At 46.4% G+C, this 18,512-nt stretch overlaps 1 protein-coding gene and 1 long non-coding RNA gene across 9 annotated transcripts in view; one reads left to right on the top strand and one right to left on the bottom strand.

The window, feature by feature from the left end:
- The window catches only part of NLGN1 (neuroligin 1), a 625,739-nt gene that overhangs the window by 131,666 nt on the left and 475,561 nt on the right, over positions 1-18,512 (top strand). For 4 of the 8 annotated variants that reach the window (XM_081007904.1, XM_081007903.1, XM_081007902.1 and 1 more), the window contains exon 1: positions 9,361-9,969. The exons of 1 other annotated variant lie outside the window; for it this stretch is intronic. The gene's annotated coding sequence lies outside the window, so the exon portion shown is untranslated. Of the gene's footprint in view, positions 1-9,359; positions 9,970-10,334; positions 10,413-18,512 lie in introns of those variants that run through there. 3 more of the 8 variants (XM_081007900.1, XM_081007896.1, XM_081007898.1) reach the window with 2 other exon arrangements.
- Positions 1-18,512, bottom strand: part of LOC308478528 — a 578,068-nt gene that overhangs the window by 511,367 nt on the left and 48,189 nt on the right. The window lies entirely within an intron of this gene.

The raw sequence follows: 18,512 nt of genomic DNA, 5'->3' as shown, positions 1-18,512 counted from the left end.
AGGGTGTACAGGATTGCTGCCTAAGGGGCAACAGGAAGTTGACAATGTTGTGAATGATGTAGCGAAAGTGGGCAGGAAGGCATTTGTATCCCTTGTGTGTAGCACTCGAATTTGGTGATGGTGTTTGTGTGTTACCCAATGAAACCAAGAGCTATTCTAAAAGGGGAGTTTGCATGACTTGCCCCCACCTCCCACACATCGAAAGAACATCCTTGGTGGAAAAGAACTGGTGCATGCACATAGAGCCCCTTCCGATATCTGTTGAAGGTGCAGAATTGGAGCAGCATGGCACATGGGGGCAGCAAATGGTAGGTCTGGCTCATACAAGCCTATGCCTCCTTCTTGCATTTTTTTTTGGCTGGTAGAAGATGTTCTGTAAGCCCCTTTTTTACAAGTTTAGAATGAAGTGGTTGAGTGTAGAGGGTTGTCTGCAGTGTTAGTTCTACTTGGAGAAGACCCATTGACATGAATGGGTCCATTAATTTCAGTGGGTCTGCTCTGAATACAACTAACGTTGGATCCAACCCAGAGTTCTTGAGATGTACCCCCATCAAGCTGCAAGTGTGGGGAGATGGTTGCATTTTTGAATATGCCCAACCATAAACTCCCAGCATTGAACAAAACTAGAACTCCAGGGAGAGAGGTTCCATTTAGCTCTCTCTCTGATGTATAAAGGGACGCGGGTGGCGCTGTGGGTTAAACCACAGAGCCTAGGGCTTGCCGATCAGAAGGTTGGTGGTTCGAATCCCTGCAATGGGGTGAGCTCCCATTGCTCAGTCCCTGCTCCTGCCCACCTAGCAGCTTGAAAGCACATCAAAGTGCAAGTAGATAAATAGGTACCGCTCCAGCGGGAAGGTAAACGGCGTTTCCGTGCGTTGCTCTGGTTCGCCAGAAAGCGGCTTAGTCATGCTGGCCACATGACCCGGAAGCTGTACGCCGGCTAATGGTCAGGGGTCCCTTTACCTTTACCTGATGTATAACATGCTACACACAGGCCACTTTTTACATGGGAGAGCCATTAAAAAACAGGACCCTCAGCTTTTAGTTTGAAGTTTTGAAGCCTAGCGTTCTACCATCCTGATGTGCATTATGTGCAGAGTGGCGCTCACTTGCCTTAGATTCAGGACAAACGAACGGAAACAGCTTGCATGACTCTGAATTATGACTGAGCTGCAAGATGTGTTGAGGACCACCAGCTTAGTGGGCTTTTAACATCTTAAGACAAATTCAAAGCCACAGGCTATTAACCATGGCAGCTAAATGGAACTACCATGTAAACAGTAGCAAGACAGCAGATGGTGGGTGAGCAGCAAAGCCAGAGTACTTTGCATCCCGCGCTACTTGTGAGTTTCCTAAGATGTTGGACCAGATGCCTCATGGCCTCTTCCAGGTAATAAGATTGTCCCTGCATGAGAGCTTACAATTTTAAGGACATGATAGAAAAGGAAAGAGGGTTGAGAAGGAGGAGCTGGGTAGGGGGAGAAGCAAACTCAGGCACTAGTTCTCACTTCCAAAGTTCTTATAAGTGTGGTGGCAGGAAGATCGCTTCCAACAGCTTCTTCATCTTCAGCAAGTGGATGATGTCCCCCTTGCCATGTTGTTCTTCCCGGGAGACAGCGTGGAACAGTCTTCCTATAACTCTTAAAACCAGATGCAAAGAAACCCAATAGGATGATTAAACTTTTTACTTCTAGCGTGTTCTGTATGGAAGAATGCACTGGACTTAAAATTGTTTGTTTATTGGCCACTGTGTTATTTCTTGGATTATGGAACAAAGCTAGAAACTGTTGTAAGCTAGCAAGAAATATTTTATTGCCTTTGATTACAAGAGACCTCTGTTATGATTAATCTTATGGTTTGTGCCTCCGCACCCCCTTTTTGTGGCTGGCCACACCCCTTCACCCTTCCTTGTGCCTTGCAGTTTAGCCTTGTGCTCACAGTCACAGCACGTTCGGACATCTCTTGCAACCATGAGCACTAGAAAGCTAGTTTAAATTGAATTAAGAGGTGGCTCTCAGGCATTGCACAAGAGCCAGGCTGCCTGAACAAGACACAGTCTCAGAGGGAGGTTCCCCACAGCTATTAAAAATATTGTGCATGTGCTTAACATGAAAGCTATTTGAAGGTGAGGAAATCAATTTGCAATTTACAGAGAGACAAGTCTACTTCTGGGTCTCCAAACTGTTTGTGCACTTCCATTGTCTGCTCCTGAAAACACCTTTGTGACCTCCCCTCCTTTGCCTTGTAACCAGTATTGAGATCAACAAATAGAACCCAGTTAATCTTGTCATGGTCTGATTATTACCAGCTTGTGGTGACACAAAGGCAGGGTTTTCTACTGGTGGCACCAGTGTTGTGGGATGTCCTCCCTGCTGATATCAGAGATAGTTTTCATCTGTGTTGGTGTTCTGCTGACTTTCAGAGATACACCCTTTTACACTGACATTTTGTTCATCTCTTGACCTGGACCTCCTGTATTAATTACTGTGTGTTTCAATGGGATTGTGTTCTTTCATATTTTAATTATGGGTGTTTATATCTTTGTGCTTAGGATTGTTTTATTGTCTTTTTTAATGGTGGATTTTCATATTTTAAGGTTTGGGCCACTGGATTGATTTTAATGTTTTGACATTAAGCGGTTTATAGATTAATAAATAATAACACAGTTTCCATTGTGAAGTCAAATAGACTGGAAGTGTGTGTATGTGTATGTGTGTGTGTGTGTGTGTGTGTGTGTGTGTGTGTTGTGCGTGCACGCACACACATTTATGTGTGTGTGTGGTGGGTGTTCATGTATCTTTATTTGTTTTTTAAAAACATTTTTTATTAAATATTTTCTTAGTTTACAAAAGTGTGTGCATTGCCTATTTTTTTCAGGTTATGTTTTCTACGGATCAGTAACATTTGTTGTGAGGTGTATCTTTATTTCTGCAAAATGGTTCATTAACATTACAAGGTTATTTGCACAAACCAGTTTGGTACTGCATCTTTAACTGAAACATACTAAATTTAAAATACATGCAGGGCACTGCGATTCCAATATCTCAGGGAAGCTAGACAAACTTTGCACAGAATTATGTTGTCATTGCTGCAAACATTAATCTGTACTGGCCTGCCACAGAATCTTAAGAGCAAAAAGGGTTTTTATCAAATTTCCTGGCACCTTTAGACCTTGCCTAGGGCTCTGCACACACTGGACTTGCCGATGCATTCAGAATGCTTGGCTGAATGTTGAAGTCGAGACAGGTTGGTCAAAAAGTCTGCATTGTAATGCCAGCATGATTTGTGGCCGACGTCCCCCATTTACACAAACTCACTCCTAGAATAGCTACTTTTAACCACATTTATTGACTGCGTGGTGTAGACGACTTTGAAAATGGATGAGTTCATGGAGGATAGCTCTGTCAACAGCTGTTAGCCAAAACGGTGAAATGGAACCTCTCTTTTCAGACGCAGTATCTCTCTGCATAGGGACGTGGGTGGGGATGTGGTCTAAACCACAGATCCTAGGACTTGCCGATCAGAAGGTCGGCGGTTCGAATCCCTGCGATGGGGTGAGCTCCTGTTGCTCAGTCCCTGCTCCTGCCCACCTAGCAGTTCGAAACCACATCACAGTGCAAGTAGATAAATAGGTACCGCTCCGGCGGGAAGGTAAACGGCGTTTCTGTGCGCTGCTTTGGTTCACCAGAAGTGGCTTAGCCATGCTGGCCACATGACCCGGAAGCTGTACACCAGCTCCCTTGGCCAATAAAGTGAGATGAGCGCCGCAACCCCAGAGTCGTCTGTGACTGGACCTAATGGTCAGGGGTTCCTTTACCTTTATATCTCTGCATACCAGGTGCTAGGAGCAAATCAGTGAGGATTGTTGCCGTCATGGACACCTGGAGGGTCCATTGCTGGGAGGAGTTTGCTGATCAAGTGGTTCCTTGGTCTGATCCAATGGGGCAGTTTTGTTGTTATCCCTGAGGTTCATTTCACCACATTCTTAGGCTGCATGCGCACTATACGCTTAAAGCACATGACTTTTCCCCAAAAGAACCGTGGGAACTGTAGTTCATCCCTCACAGAGCTGCAGTCCCCAGTCTCCTTAGCAAACTACAGTTCCCAGGAATCTTTGCGGTAAGTCATGTGCTTTAAATGCATGGTGCATGTGCAGCGTAAGAGTGTCTCTTTTGTATGCGGGCTGGCCCAAGATACTTTGCTGCCTGAGGCAAAGGACAAAGGCAGCACCATCACCCCAATGCCGACCCACCTGGCAACTGAATCTTACTTTGACACTGGCAACGGGACCCGAAGGCAACAGGGTAGTTTAGTGAGTGCAAAGCAGACGGTGCTGTATTTACAGCTCAGCATCCCAACACCTTGCAACTGCTCCTCACAAGTGCAGGCTGGTGCTCATGAGGACTGGGAGAGTGGAAGGCAAGAAGCCCAACAATAGGCGGAGCCACAGCTAATGGTAGGCGGAGCCAGCTAATCCCTGCCCTCCTCCCTGTTGAGTTCTACAAAGGGAACACTTAGGCTAAGGAGGAGGAGGCTGACAGCCAGTGCTGCCCCCTAGGCTGGTTGTAGGTAAGGAGATAGGCCAGGATGGGGCAGCTGCATGGAGACTGATCTTGGTGGGTCGGTGCCTCACTCACTGTTCCTCCTCATGCTTGCAGCATCTGCTACTTGGGATTGTCACCTGACTCTGCTAGTGGGGTAAGGGATTATGCAAACCCTGTTAGGATGTTGGAAGCAAAGCTCTGTGAGGAAGAGATGGAGAATTCCTTGCTCTTTCTCCCCCACTTTTTCCTTTTTGGCCGGCTTCCTATATTTACCCATCCTCAGGGCAAGCAGAAATTAGCAGCTGGGGGATGGGGTTCCTTTTGTTGTTGGAATTTTGCAGTTACTGATAGCTTCCATTTGATCATTGTTATGGATTGCTTTGAAATCAGTTCTGCTCCAGGTAAAGTTATTTTAAGCCTCTCCCCCCACCTGTCCTTTATTTTGACTAACCTGTCCCTTATTTTGCCCAACCCAAAGTGGCAAAATCTAGTGGTAGGGCCAGCCTGCCACTCCCCCACCTTCCTGCCCATGATATATTCGCACCTTACAAATACCTGAAGGGACTTAGACCATTGGTCTACCTTGCTAAGTATTGTCTATGCCAGGCATAGGCAAACTCCGGCCCTCCAGGTGTTTGGGACTACAATTCCCACCATCCCTAGCTAACAGGAACAGTAGTCAGGGATGATGGGAATTGTAGTCCCAAACATCTGGAGGGTCGGAGTTTGCCTATGCCTGGTCTATACTGGCTAGTCGCAGCTCACCAGGATTTTAGACAGATGTCTCTTATCAGCCTTTCCTGGGCTGATATCATGGAATGGAACCCGGGGCCCTTCTGTTTCTTGGGTACCGAGTTATGGCTAGCCTCTTCCCCAGTGAGAAGGGCACTCCTATCCTCATTTATCTGGGCATAGGCCCCACTGAATTAAGTGGGACTTACTACTGAGTAGACCTGCATACCATGGTGCCACAAGATTACTTTAATTGTTTACTGTATCTAATCACAGAATTGTAGAGTTGGACAAAAGCAACAAACTACTTTTTAAAAGCAAAAACCTCTGACTTGCTGTTTTGAACCAGAGGGCATGAACATATAGTTCAATGCAAAAAAAACACCAAAACCAAAAATCCTGTCATGAAATACTTTGTATGCAATATAATAGGATTTATTTCATACATATTAAAATATAGCATTCATGTTTGCATAATTACATGCCTAGTGATTATAGGGAGAACACTTCTCCCTGTCTGTTTCTTGGAGAAAATAACCCAGTGTTCTTTCAGGCTGGTCCTATCGGTCCTTCTCACAGTGAACCCAGTGAGTGCTGGCAGGATTGTAGGCAGGTTGGGCCACTGAAGGCACTTCCATGGTCACTGTTTTTTGGGGTTGGGATTTGATTGCATAACAGCAATTAAAGTGAATTTGGAATACTTGTGTAACAAACCCACTTCCCAAAACAAACTACCGTATTTTTTTGCTCTATAAGACTCACTTTTCTATACGTACGATTGTGTTGCTACTCACCCTAGCAATAGGGTTGTCAAATTTGCAGATGACACAACCGTGATTGGGCTCATCTCTGAAAGGGAGGGTGAAACGGATTATAGAGATGAGGTGGAGCGGCTGACAGAGTGGTGCAGAGCTAACAACTTGCTCATAAATACAAGGAAGACAAAGGAGCTTGTGGTGGACTTCAGGAGACAGAAGAGCAACGTCCAGCCACTTTTGATTGATGGGGTCTGTGTGGAGAGGGTAACAACGTTCAGATTTTTGGGCATTGAATTACAAGAGGATCTGTCCTGGAGTGTCAACACAAGGGGGCTTGTGAAGAAGGCGCAGCAGAGACTGTACTTTTTGAGAATACTAAGGAAAAACCATGTTCCGCAGAAACTGCTGCTTGCCTTCTATCACTGTACCATTGAGAGCGTGCTCACTTATGGCTTATGTGTGTGGTACGGAAGCTGTACTACCCAGGACAGGATGGGGTTGTGCAGGGTTGTTAAGGCAGCAGAGAGCATTGTTGGCTGCCCACTCTCCACCTTAGAGCAGATTTATGCCACAAGGTGCCATAGGAAGGCACTGGACATAGTAAAAGATCCATCGCATCCTGGTCACTGTCTCTTCGAGCTCTTGCCGTCGGGACGGAGATACAGGACGATGAAGACAAGAACGAGCCGTCTTAAGAACAGCTTCTTCTCCAGAGCGATCTCGGCCCTGAATGGGAAGCCCGGACTTTGAAAGTCATCTAATCTCCCTTGCTGTATTATACTGTATTGATTAATTAGTGTTTTTATGGAGCAGTCAAGTAATTTCGTTGTCCCCGAAGGGGGCAATGACAATAAAGATATTATTATTATTATTATTATTATTATTATTATTATTATTATTTTTCCCTCCTAAAAAGTAAGGGGAAATGTGTGTGCGTCTTATGGAGTGAATGCAGGCTGCACAGCTATCCCAGAAGCCAGAACAGCAAGAGGGATTGCTGCTTTTGCTGCCCAGCGATCCCTCTTGCTGTTCTGGCTTCTGAGATTCAGAATATTTTTTTTCTTGTTTTCCTCCTCCAAAAACTAGGTGCGTCTTGTGGTCTGGTGCATCTTATAGAGCGAAAAATACGGTACTTTCCATTGACTTTTTGAAATAAGGAAGGTGATGGAGAGATGCACCAGAAAGTGTGGGATACCGATTGCTCGACACAACATCATGTAACTTCCCTGCAAACTCATTGCAATGAATGTTAACAGCAGGTGTTGCATATAACCTCCCTGCAAACTTTGTGCAAGCAAATCATGATAAGTGCTGAATAAGCAGCTCACCTGGAAGCGACCTGAGAGAACGTGTCTGTGTACTTGGAAGAGATCTTGAGGGCTGCAGAAGTAAGGACAACAGCAAAACTTTAAAATGCCTCTCGAGGCCAGCCTGACCCCAGGAAACAGCCCCATAAGAACTGAGCATGTTTCATGAAGATCAAATATAGAAGGGGATGGTTAGGGATGGACAGAAGACATGGGTACCAGCTCCCTTGGTGCCTGAGCACCCACAAAATTCCCCATGAAGGGGCTGGGCACCCACAAATTTTGGTGCCAGGGCCATGCATGCTGCATGGAACCCATGGCCCTGTGCATCCACAGTTGCGAGGCACACCTGGCAGAAGAGGAATGGTACCTGTGCGCTTCACAACTGAAACAATACATATGATAATCTAAGCAACTTGTCAGCTGGGCAGATCTAAGATGGGTTGCAATAGCAGCGCTACCATATGCATAAACACTAACAGATTAAGAAATGGGTCTCTAGATGATGTTTGGGTTCCAGATCTAAAAACGTTGAAGACTGCTGGTCTAAGGGAAAGTCCTTACCTTGGTTTAATGTGGAATGTGACCTCATTGTGCCGCCTTTAATACTCCCTCATCCTTGCAGTGTTCTTCTCCAGCTATGGGCTGCCTCCTCCCACTTTCTCCTCCCTAAATACAGAGCTACCCCAGACAATTGATGTAGCTCTCTTAAGTCTGTTAGTTAGATAGGCTTAAGTTGTGTGTATGAGGTAGAAGCTCCGAGCAAGAAGCAGGCTGGGCAGTTGAGAGACAGAGCCGTGTCTGATTTCTTCTAGGATCCAAGGCTGCGGCTATGGGGACAGCATGACCTTCTTGGGGTATTGATGCTGTGAGCTCATCCATCATAGGCTCAGGTTGTATATATGTGTAAATAAACCATATATCATAAAGACACCACAGTCTCTACTGCCCCTCATTCAGAGGAAAGCAAACCCTGGGGAAGCACCTCAAATTTCGCACCACTCTGAGATTAGGAGCCAAATCCTAGGGGCCAAGATCCTTTTGCCCCCCAATAAAATATTTGAGGGGGCTGGGCCCCTCCAAAGTTGATGGGCATTGCCATTCAAAGGGTGTGCATGCACCATGTCATGTGATCAGTCATGCGGGGCAGGCCTTGCCTTCCGCCCCCAATAGTTTATTCAAGTTGGCACCCCTGGGTGGCGTGTGACAATATAGAATATGGGACTGCATTTTGAGGAGGACGTTGTCATGTGGACATTGAGTTAAACTTGCTTGCGTGAGCAGCACCGAGCTTCCCATAAACTGTTGGGCAAGCCAAGTTTCACCTGCCACTCAAGGCATTGCAATGTTTTGCGATCGTACTAACACTGGTTAGTTGCCGTCTGTGGATTGTTCCATCCTGTCTGATAGATTCAACAGACTTGAATTGGTAGAGTTTTCCTTTCTCTGCCTTTGGGGGTGTTACATTTCTGCACTCTCTGCTTTGCAAAAAGAACCCCCCCCCAAAAAAAAAAACTTCACACACAGGGGTGGTGCGGGTGGCAATAGCATGCCACGGACAAGGCTGCGGTGAACCTTCAGCCTTGTGCTTGAACGTGCAAAACTGCTTCTTCCTAGCAAGATTGCAGCCTTTGAATTCGCCTCTTCGGCACAGCATTGCAATATTCTTAGCTGTAGATTCACACAGAGGCAAGAGTGCATTTCTCTTCCTTCCCCGGTGCTAATAAAGTTTATCCTTCTATTCGGAGGCATGGTTAATTAACAAGGCAGAATGGCCGTTTTACAGAGACTCCTCTAGCAGATGACTGCCGCGAAAAAAAAAAGAAGAAGAAAAGAAGAAAGCAAGCGAGGAAGGGGGGGGAGAGAGAAGAGGAAGGGGGGGGAGTGGGATGGCTTGTTGTTCGGCTCTTGGCCACTAGGGGTACCTTTGTACCATTTTTCATCTAGCAGCAATTTGGAGTTGAAACCTATAATAGGGGAAAAACCAAGGTTCTCGGCATTTCCCCCCCTTTCTTTTAGCGAGCAGCGCATCCAGAATCTCCCCCCTCCTGGAAAAAAAAATCCTTTAAAAAAAACACACACCCCACACTACACACATACAAACACAGACTCCTCTTCAGTCTCCGTGTGCTGTGAAATCACACACAACTGGACATCAAGCAAAGGAGATTCATCTGGAGGGCAATTTCAAATCGAGATAAATCTATTGGATTAGTAGGATTATCTGATTGCAGCCGAAAAGAAGTAACGTTTGATCATTTCTAGTTCTTGCCTGATGGTCGGATTTAAATGGAGGTGGCGGCGGCTTGGTACAGATGCTTCACGCCGATGAATTCCGGATGGGATTTCTCCTTCTTCTTCTCCTTCTCCTCTTCCTCCTCCCTCTTTCTTTCTCGCAGTCTTGGGCAGAGGAGAGCAAGAGGGGGGGAAATTATATAAATCGATACAATTTGGAAGTGTCCAGCGGATGATTTAAGAACCTCGGGGTTACAGCTGATTAAAAGAGGATAACGCCCGGGATCCAAACAGTGAATTACGGTTTTAGCAGCGGACTTGCGGTTTGATTTTTCTTTTTTTCTTTTTTTTTTTAAGCCAACAAACAAAACAAAACAAGGCTTATTGGAATTGGTAAATAGTTTGATTTCCTTTTCATTTTTTAAACGACAGAATGCTTAAACCACCCCCCTCCCCCGATAGATAGATAATCGCTCCTTGCATTATCTGGACACTGCCAGGAATGTTGGCGCGGGGGGGGGGGGCGCATCGGTTAGTTCTTGTTTCCTGGGGGGGGGGGATTTCATAGTTTTAAGATCAAGGACGGTGGGGTGGGTGGCTTTTGTGGAGTGGGTGGGGGGAAGATCTGGTTTCTCCGAGTAGGACGGCAGTGGGTGATGTTGGTGAGACTGGGGTGTATTTTGTGTATGTATTGGGGGTGGGGTGGGGGTGCGCAGAATGGCCAGCGCTTGTGACTTGCAAAACATCGCCGGTGCGCGGAGGGGAGAGGAGAGAGAGGAGGGTGGCGACGCCAAGCGAAGGCAGAAGTGCACTCGGATCTCCCGCAACTTTGCATTGTGAGACACTCCAGGCTTTGCTGGGCTTTAGGTTCTTTTGTTTTGTTGCTGTTTCCCGGGCGCGCTGGTCTGCGTGGCTCGGGGAGGGTGGTGGTGAAGATGTCTCCCTGTGTGCGTGTGATCTCTGGCGTGCGTGTAACTGACACGAGTGTGTGTGTGCGCGTGTGTGTATGTGACGGCCAGCAGCGGCATTGAGGGGTTCTCTCTCCCTGGATCTTCCTCCGCTCTGTTGCTGTTAAGAGAAAATCTATCTTTCTCTTGGCCGGCTGGGTTCTTCCGAGACGAGGCGCACGCTTCCCGGAGGCAGGGGCTGCCGAGCTGGGTCTAGCGGGCAGCTCCCTCTGCCTGCTCCGGGCCTCTTTTTTCTTTTTTTGTCATTGTTACCTTCCCTCGGTTGCAGATGCAGCGAAACTTTGCAGCCGGTGAGACGGGGCTGCAGCCTGGCTGTTCGCTGTTGATGGCGAGGAGGAAAATGACCGCCGTTAGCCAGAGAAAGAGATATAGGGCTTGTGTAGTGCAAGGATGGGGGGCGGTGTGTGTATAGGAAATAAAGATTGCAACACACAAACACACACACACTTCTCTCTTTCTCTCTCCCTCCCCCTTGGCAATAAAGGCCTGGGCTTCCCGAGCGGCTTGCGCGACCCCCAAGAACGCCTCCCTCCTTTGTCCCATAGGAGTGAATGGCAGCGCTGCAGTTCTGTGCAAGGAAACTCGACGGGGGCAGTCGGGGACACCACGGTGGTGGTGGTGGTGGCCAAAGCAGCCGCGGATTGCCCCAGCCCTTGAAGATCCAGCGCCGCCTCTTTGCATAGCTCCGCCCCTTCATCTGCATAGGCTACTCCCCCATCCTTCTGTTTCTTGGTGTCCCTGCGATGGGATGTCTAAGCAAAGCCTGTCACTCAAAGTCTCCTCCTGCCCCCGCTGGCGTTGTCTTGTAGACACCAGGAGAGCCAGCGGTGTCTCCGTGATGCTTGGAATCTCATGCAGTGTTCCATAAGGGAAGAGAGGGAGGATGGGTGCTCCTAGAGGGATGCCCCAATAGGTAGCCAGGGCCAAAGGACTGGGAAGGGGGTTCAGTGGGGTGGAAGAGGAAATGGGAGGGAAGGCACCCAGGTCTTACTGGGAAGGGACCAGGTGCAATTAGGGTGCCACTGGGGAGGTAGATGAGGAATGGGCATAGGTGAGGAAAGGAAGGGAGAACTGCCCGGAGATTGCAGTGGAAGCATGTCGGAATGGCACTTGAAGGGAGAGGAGGTGAAATTAGGGAAGGGTAGAGCATTTGCTGTGCAGGTGGAACGCCCTGGGTTCAATCCCCAGCATCTTCAAGGCAGGAGGGAACTGGACAATGTCTCTGCCTGGAATCCTGTCATTTTGAGCTTGATGGACAAGTCATGTGGTTCAGGATTAGGCTGTGCTGGAGAGGGAACTGACCACTCCACAGAGCCAAGGAGTATATGGGCAGGTTACAAAGGGGCCTTTGAGGAATGCCATAATCAAGATAATATAGGGCAGGGTAGTGGAATAGGAATTACAGTGCTAGCACCTGAAGTGATCCTTTTCTGCCTCTGTCCCCATCTGCTTCCAAACCAATGAGGTTGACCTGGATGTGATGAGTTCGAAAGGACTCAATATGGAATTGCAGTTTATTTACTGATGTGCATGACTTTTGATTATTAATTTTTTACTGTTGTGGACAGATGAGGTTGAAAACTGCAAAGCTTGAAAACCTTTGAAAATCTATACAGACCAAGGAGGGAAATGTACATAGGGGCATAAAGGTGCTGTAATTCCTTCCTCTTGGAATTTAATGTCGAGTAAACAGGGATAGGCTGGGAGGCTATCCTTTGACACTTTGGATTGAATCCCTTCAAAGCCCATGGCACTAACTTCTGAGAAAACAGCCACGGGATGGGCTGCGTGACAACAGGAGTGGAATTTGGTTTGCGTGCTCGTAAATAGCACTGAATCCAGCCTTTGCAACCTTAATCTCAGTCTTACAGGAGATGAGGGGGAAATAAACGTCTGTGAATATATTTCTCTTAAGGTTATGTGAGACCACTGGCATTTTCATTTTCATGTTGGCTGATTCAAAATCTTCTCTTTTTAAACACAACAGCTGACATTCGTTTGCTCCTGAAATGTGAGTGTTTAGGGGTAGTTTATTTCTTTTTCCAGGGAGATTGTACCAGAACTTCATATTTGCTTAGCTGAAGGAAAATCAATTTTCGGCAGGTTTAATTAAAATTAGTCAGATTACTTAATATTAATTGACTTTTAATTAAAGCTAGACGTTACCTTGGAATCTGCAGAAAGGGCATTCTCTCAAATCATTTTAAGGGTGCATGTGGCTGCACAGCAATTAAGTTAAAATAATATATTTATTTAAGCAGCTTGGAATTTAACTGGCAATCTGCTTGCTTCACCTTTTGGTTCTTCTTTGACTCTTATTAAGGATATACTATTTTAGCAGTCTTTTTTTAAAAAGTATTTTAGTAAAAGGCTGGCTTCCTTAAGGTTTGAGAATGCTATCTTTAACAATGCAGACACCAGCTCAATGTCATGCCTCTTTATGGTTGCCCTTAGCATCAGATAGGATGCCTAAGATCCACTGGAGATCCATTGCAAAGTTGAGATTAAACAGCTGGCTGTTGATTTTTTTTTGGGGGGGGGGGATAGGCAGTGCCATTCTGTTCATTATTATTTTTTTTAAAAAAAATATTTTGCATTTATACAGCTGCCTGTTCCCTGTAAATAAGCACAGGTAATTCACACTAGAAAACATTTATTCATGAACAGATTGAAAACCACATTTCAAGCCTTTTGAACATCTGGCTTCTTGATTATTGCAGCTAGCTTGGTCAACAGAATGCAGCGTTGGACCTGGTTTCTGGAGAAAGGTCTGAGAACTAGGGTTGTTGTTGTTTTATTCGGGCCCAAGGGTGGCCTTTGGCAACTTACCACCTTTCAGTCTCTGAGAGGAACACTTATGAGAGTTCTCATAAAGGTTTCTTTCCCTTTTTTCTATTCTCCCGTCAAGCAAAAAAACAACCCAAAAACCACCATTATTTTGGAGCTGTGTTTATTCCTCTGTGCAGTCTCTAAGTGTTTGGATGCCCAGGTCTGCAGATACAGGAAAGACCTCTGGCTGAAACTTTGGAGAGTCACTGCCAGTCAGATTGGACAGTGCTGGGCTGAATGGACCAATGGGCTAAGTCAACACGAGGCATATCCTTATACAACTGAGGGCCAAAAGAGGTGTGACGACGGAGATCTATGACCCAGGTCTTGCCATGCTTGTCTTCATTTTACAGTAACTGTGGATTGAGGGCTCTGCATTTGATTGGAGGAACAGAGCAATGGCAGGAGAAGCCCCTTCCCAAATTTACATTCTCTCCTTGGAATTAAAGAGAGCAGGAGAAAATCGCAACCATGACTTCCAGTCCTGATTCCAAAGAGCAGCTATAGGGGAACTTAGGGAGATGTCTCACACCAAGTCAGGCCATTGGTCCATCTATCTCAGAACTGACTACAGAGACTGGCAGCAGCAGTGTTCAAAATTAGCCAGGTGCTAGGCATATTTTTGCAAGGGACGTGGGTGGCGCTGTGGGTTAAACCACAGAGCCTAGGACTTGCCAATCAGAAGGTCGGCGGTTTGAATCCCCGTGACAGGGTGAGCTCCCGTTGCTCGGTCCCTGCTCCTGCCAACCTAGCAGTTCGAAAGCATGTCAAGTGCAAGTAGATAAATGGGTACCACTCCAGTGGGAAGGTAAACGGTGTTTTCATGTGCTGCTCTGGTTCACCGGAAGCGGATTAGTCATGCTGGCCACATGACCCAGAAGCTGTACGCCGGCTCCCTCAGCCAATAAAGCGAGATGAGCGCCGCAACCCCAGAGTCGGCCACAACTGGACCTAATGGTCAGGGGTCCCTTTACCTTTAGGCGTATTTTGCACCTGGGTTTCAACCACTTTTCGACCAAGTGAAGATGCCCCGTGCCCAGATGGTGCCTGGCGTCTCCACCATCTGGGGATCATTGGATGTGGACTGTTTTCACACACTGATGCCTCACCTTGTAGACTTTTATCCATTGTATTTTATCTGCACATTAGGAATGAATTTCTGGAACCAAAATGCCTTTTCTGTGTAGCCTGAGCAGGAGCAGTGGAACAACATTGTAGTTGATTGTTGTAGCTTAGTGTTCACTTCCCATCCCCACTGCCCTGCTCACAGTTGTGAAGAATATTCCTATGTTATGAATGGTCCTTGTCAACATTAAGAAAACGAGGTCAGTACAGGACAACATACATGTGGGCTGTCCCTGGATTGAGTGACTTTTCTTCTTTAAGTTCTCAAAGCTCTTAACCTAGCTCAAGGACAAGGTTGTCATCTGAACTAGCCAGATGTTTAAGTGAGAATCAATCACAGTAAGTCCATCATTTGCAAACTAAGAATTTAGAGCCGTTTTGCCGCAAAATGGCAGCTAGACATTCAGTTTTGGCGACTGCAACTTTCGTTTAAGAAGCCATTTGGCGCCTAGCTTATATATCTTGAATTTCTAAAACTGGGCAGCAGCTCTCCATGGTTTGGGGCAGAACTCTGTCGTTCCCAATCCTATCAGGAGATGTCAAGGATTGGACCTGGGACCTTTCACAGTGCCAGATGAGCAAATTTTGGCGTAGGTGGCAAAACGTCTCATAGCTGCTTCACTCTCCCACCCATAATTTCTCCTTCTCCTTGCTCAAGAACTCCCTTCAGCGCCCCCTCACCACCCTGAGTTCACCCAGTCAACATTGTCTAGCTCCACATTTTGCTCTCTCTGTGTGTGATGACTGAGTGATTTAGAGAGCGCCTTCTGCATGCCAAGGGCACCGACTTGCCCCCCACATTGAGGGACCCAGGCATCGTGTCATGCCACATGCCTGGCAGTGGCTGGGGATAGGGAGCGTGGAGGGTGATCTTCACCCTTTGTGTGTCCTGCCCCCGCCCAGGGCACGAGCGCTTGCCCAGCGGGGGTGGGTGAGTTACTGGAGATAACATAGAAAAAATGCTGTATATTTGGGGGGGGGGGAGAGAGAATTGCTTTGTCAAAATGTGTACATTAGGCAAAACTGCATGTGTGCAAAACTGTGTTGGGGGGGGGGAAATCACACTAAAATGCAGCTGAATGTTCATCGGCTTTTTTAACAAAAATAAATCACAAAATTGATGTAGAAATGTAGAGAGGAATGGAAATATAAGAAACCGAGAGAATCCAAAATTGACAGATTCTCTACAGCCCAAACATGAAAATAATTAGTGCCTGTGCTTCATTTTTGTGTTGGTGGGTGCTCAGAATTTCAAGGAAGTCAGCAGCAGTTACTGTCCGGTGGCTGTTTTTGCTCCCAGGCTGCTTGCCCACCCATCACCTAAGTTATCCAGGAAACCAGGAAAACCTCCTTGCCTCATCTCTTCTGCTATAGTTCTTAGATGGGGACTGTTCAGAAGCCTGGCTCAAATGATCCTATTTAATGTGTGCCAGTCAACATGGCGAATGAGCTGACCTTATAGCTCCAAGGCTCCCTTATTTTTCACTATTATTTGCTTGCACAGATAACATCAACAGGCTCCCTTGAAGGCCATGAATTCCACACAAAACAGTCTCATTGCTAGAGATAAGCAAATAAAGCCTGTGCTGTGTTAAAAGAACATAGAAGGGATATGGCCATTGTTTGCAGGTCATAACACCTATTTGTTTGCTATTGCAATGAACGGCAACATTCCATTTGGTATGTTAACTTACTATTTTTTTATATAAAAAATGTTGTTATGATTAATATGACATGCAGTACAAGGAGCAGCCTTATTTAAATGCAAATCAACTGATTAATTGGCTAAACTTTGCAGCCCCAGTTAAAATGATCTGGTGGACTTTTCCCCATTCCTATGATACAGAGCTATAAAGGTAAAGGTACCCCTGCCCGTACGGGCCAGTCGTGTCCGACTCTAGGGTTGTGCGCCCATCTCACTTAAGAGGCCAGGGGCCAGCACTGTCCGGAGACACTTCCAGGTCACGTGGCCAGCGTGACGAAGCTGCTCTGGTGAGCCAGCACCAGCGCAGCACACGGAAACGCCGTCTACCTTCCTGCTTTTTTAAAAGCAGTACCTATTTATCTACTTGCACTTAGGGGTGCTTTCGAACTGCTAGGTGGGCAGGAGCTGGGACTGAAAGACGGGAGCTCACCCCGCCGCGGGGATTCGAACCGCCGACCATGCAATCAGCAAGTCCTAGGCACTGAGGTTTTACCCACAGCGCCACCCGCGTCCCGATACAGAGCTATAGCTGGGATAAAATCATTATATAACATAGCATGGATCACATGCAGATCAAGTTTTCTATGTGGTTAGACCACTGTGTGCATAGACTTTCTCTACATTCTGGAATTATAATTGTATAATAAATAATAATAATAATTTATACCTCAGCCACTCTGCGTGGCTTCCAACACATATTAAAGGTAAAGGTAAAGGGACCCCTGCCTGCTGGGTCCAGTCGCGGACAACTCTGGGGTTGCGGCGCTCATCTCGCTTTATTGGCCGAGGGAGCTGGCATACAGCTTCTGGGTCATGTGGCCAGCATGACTAAGCCGCTTCTGGCGAACCAGAGCAGCGCACAGAAATGTCGTTTACCTTCCTGCCAGCGCGGTACCTATTTATCTACTTGCACATATTAAAACATAATAAAATATCAAATATTAAATTCTTCCTGATGCCTTCAGATGTCTTCTAAAAATTGTATGGTTATTTATCTGCTTGACATCTGAGGGGAGGACATTCTACAGGAAGAGGGAGTTCCAAAATACAAAGAAACACAGAACACAAAGAAAACCTTTGTGAGTAGAGGTCTTTGCATGTAGGTTTTCCCCTACAGACATTCACACATAATGTGTGGATCCCAAGGGTGGAGCCAGTGGCAGCATGTGATCTTGGGGCAGAGGAAGAAGAACAGCTCCTCAGCTCTGTTCTTTGTGAGATTCCCTTTCATGTGAGATTCTGATAATGCGCATGCATGTGTACCATTTCTCAGCAACTTGAACGCTCACTGTTGTTGAAGGAACAATTCAGAGCATGGCCCGGGCGCAACAGTGAGCAAAATTAAAGTTGGGCCCATGATGTTAGATAGATAATGTTAACTTTTGTTGCAATTTAATAGAAAATGGTGGACCGTTAGTCTAAAAATGAGGCGGGGGGGGGGGGAGATCGACCAAGAAACAAGTTTAACTTTATGCCTCTTGAGAAGGTCACCCAGATATTTAGCAAAGTCAGTCTAGAGTTAATTTGCAGTGCAGCTGAGGTCTAGCCAGCCAGGTTCTGCAAAGCTTGTTAAGGTCTGAGTGTTGGACCCATCTGTGGGGGCTGTAGTATTCATGATGGAGTAATGGTGGCCTGTGAATTCTTATGCCTTTCAATGTTAGTCATTGAAAGTGAAGGTTTTAAAAAAATAATTGAAGGCTTTTCAGGGATAACAAAGGTGCATATAAAGTCTCTGTTTTTCGTTCATAGAGTCCTAACTACAGGTCGGTTACATTTTGTATGAGACATTGCTATCATAGGCATTGTAAGATTGGGGGTGAGAAAGATGTGGGGAGGAAGAAGTGCAAGAAAGAAGGTGGGGCAATATTTTTCCTTCTTTTGCATCGTGTATGTGTGGGTTTTGTGTCAGTGTCACATGGACAGGTTCTTCATCTATTCATTCATCAGTTTTCATTGGTGGGGAGAGAGATTGGAGATCCCAGGGCATGTTTGTTTGCATTCAGTTGATTGCAGAGAGTTGTGTTTGTGTGTGTATGAGGGGTGTGTGTGTTGTTGGGTCAAATCAGCCATATTGATTTGTATACTCTCGGGGGTGGGGTTATGTTGTTGTCTTGTTGGGCAATGTATGTAATAAAGGGGAGCCACACCGGGGTGAGGGCATCCTCCTTTATTTGTCCCCATGCTAATTTCAAATTGCTGGTTAGTTTTTCTACTAGGGTTGTTTCCCATACTGTTTTGTACCAGTGGTCCATTTTCACTCCTGACAGATCTTTCCAGGGTCTAGCTATGACACTCCTAGCTGCCGAGAG

The sequence above is a fragment of the Podarcis pityusensis genome (assembly GCF_964106645.2).
Source record: "Podarcis pityusensis genome assembly, chromosome: 5".
NCBI lineage: Eukaryota > Metazoa > Chordata > Lepidosauria > Squamata > Lacertidae > Podarcis > Podarcis pityusensis.
Note: the sequence above shows the minus strand (reverse complement) of the source record. Positions and strands in the feature narration are given on the sequence as shown.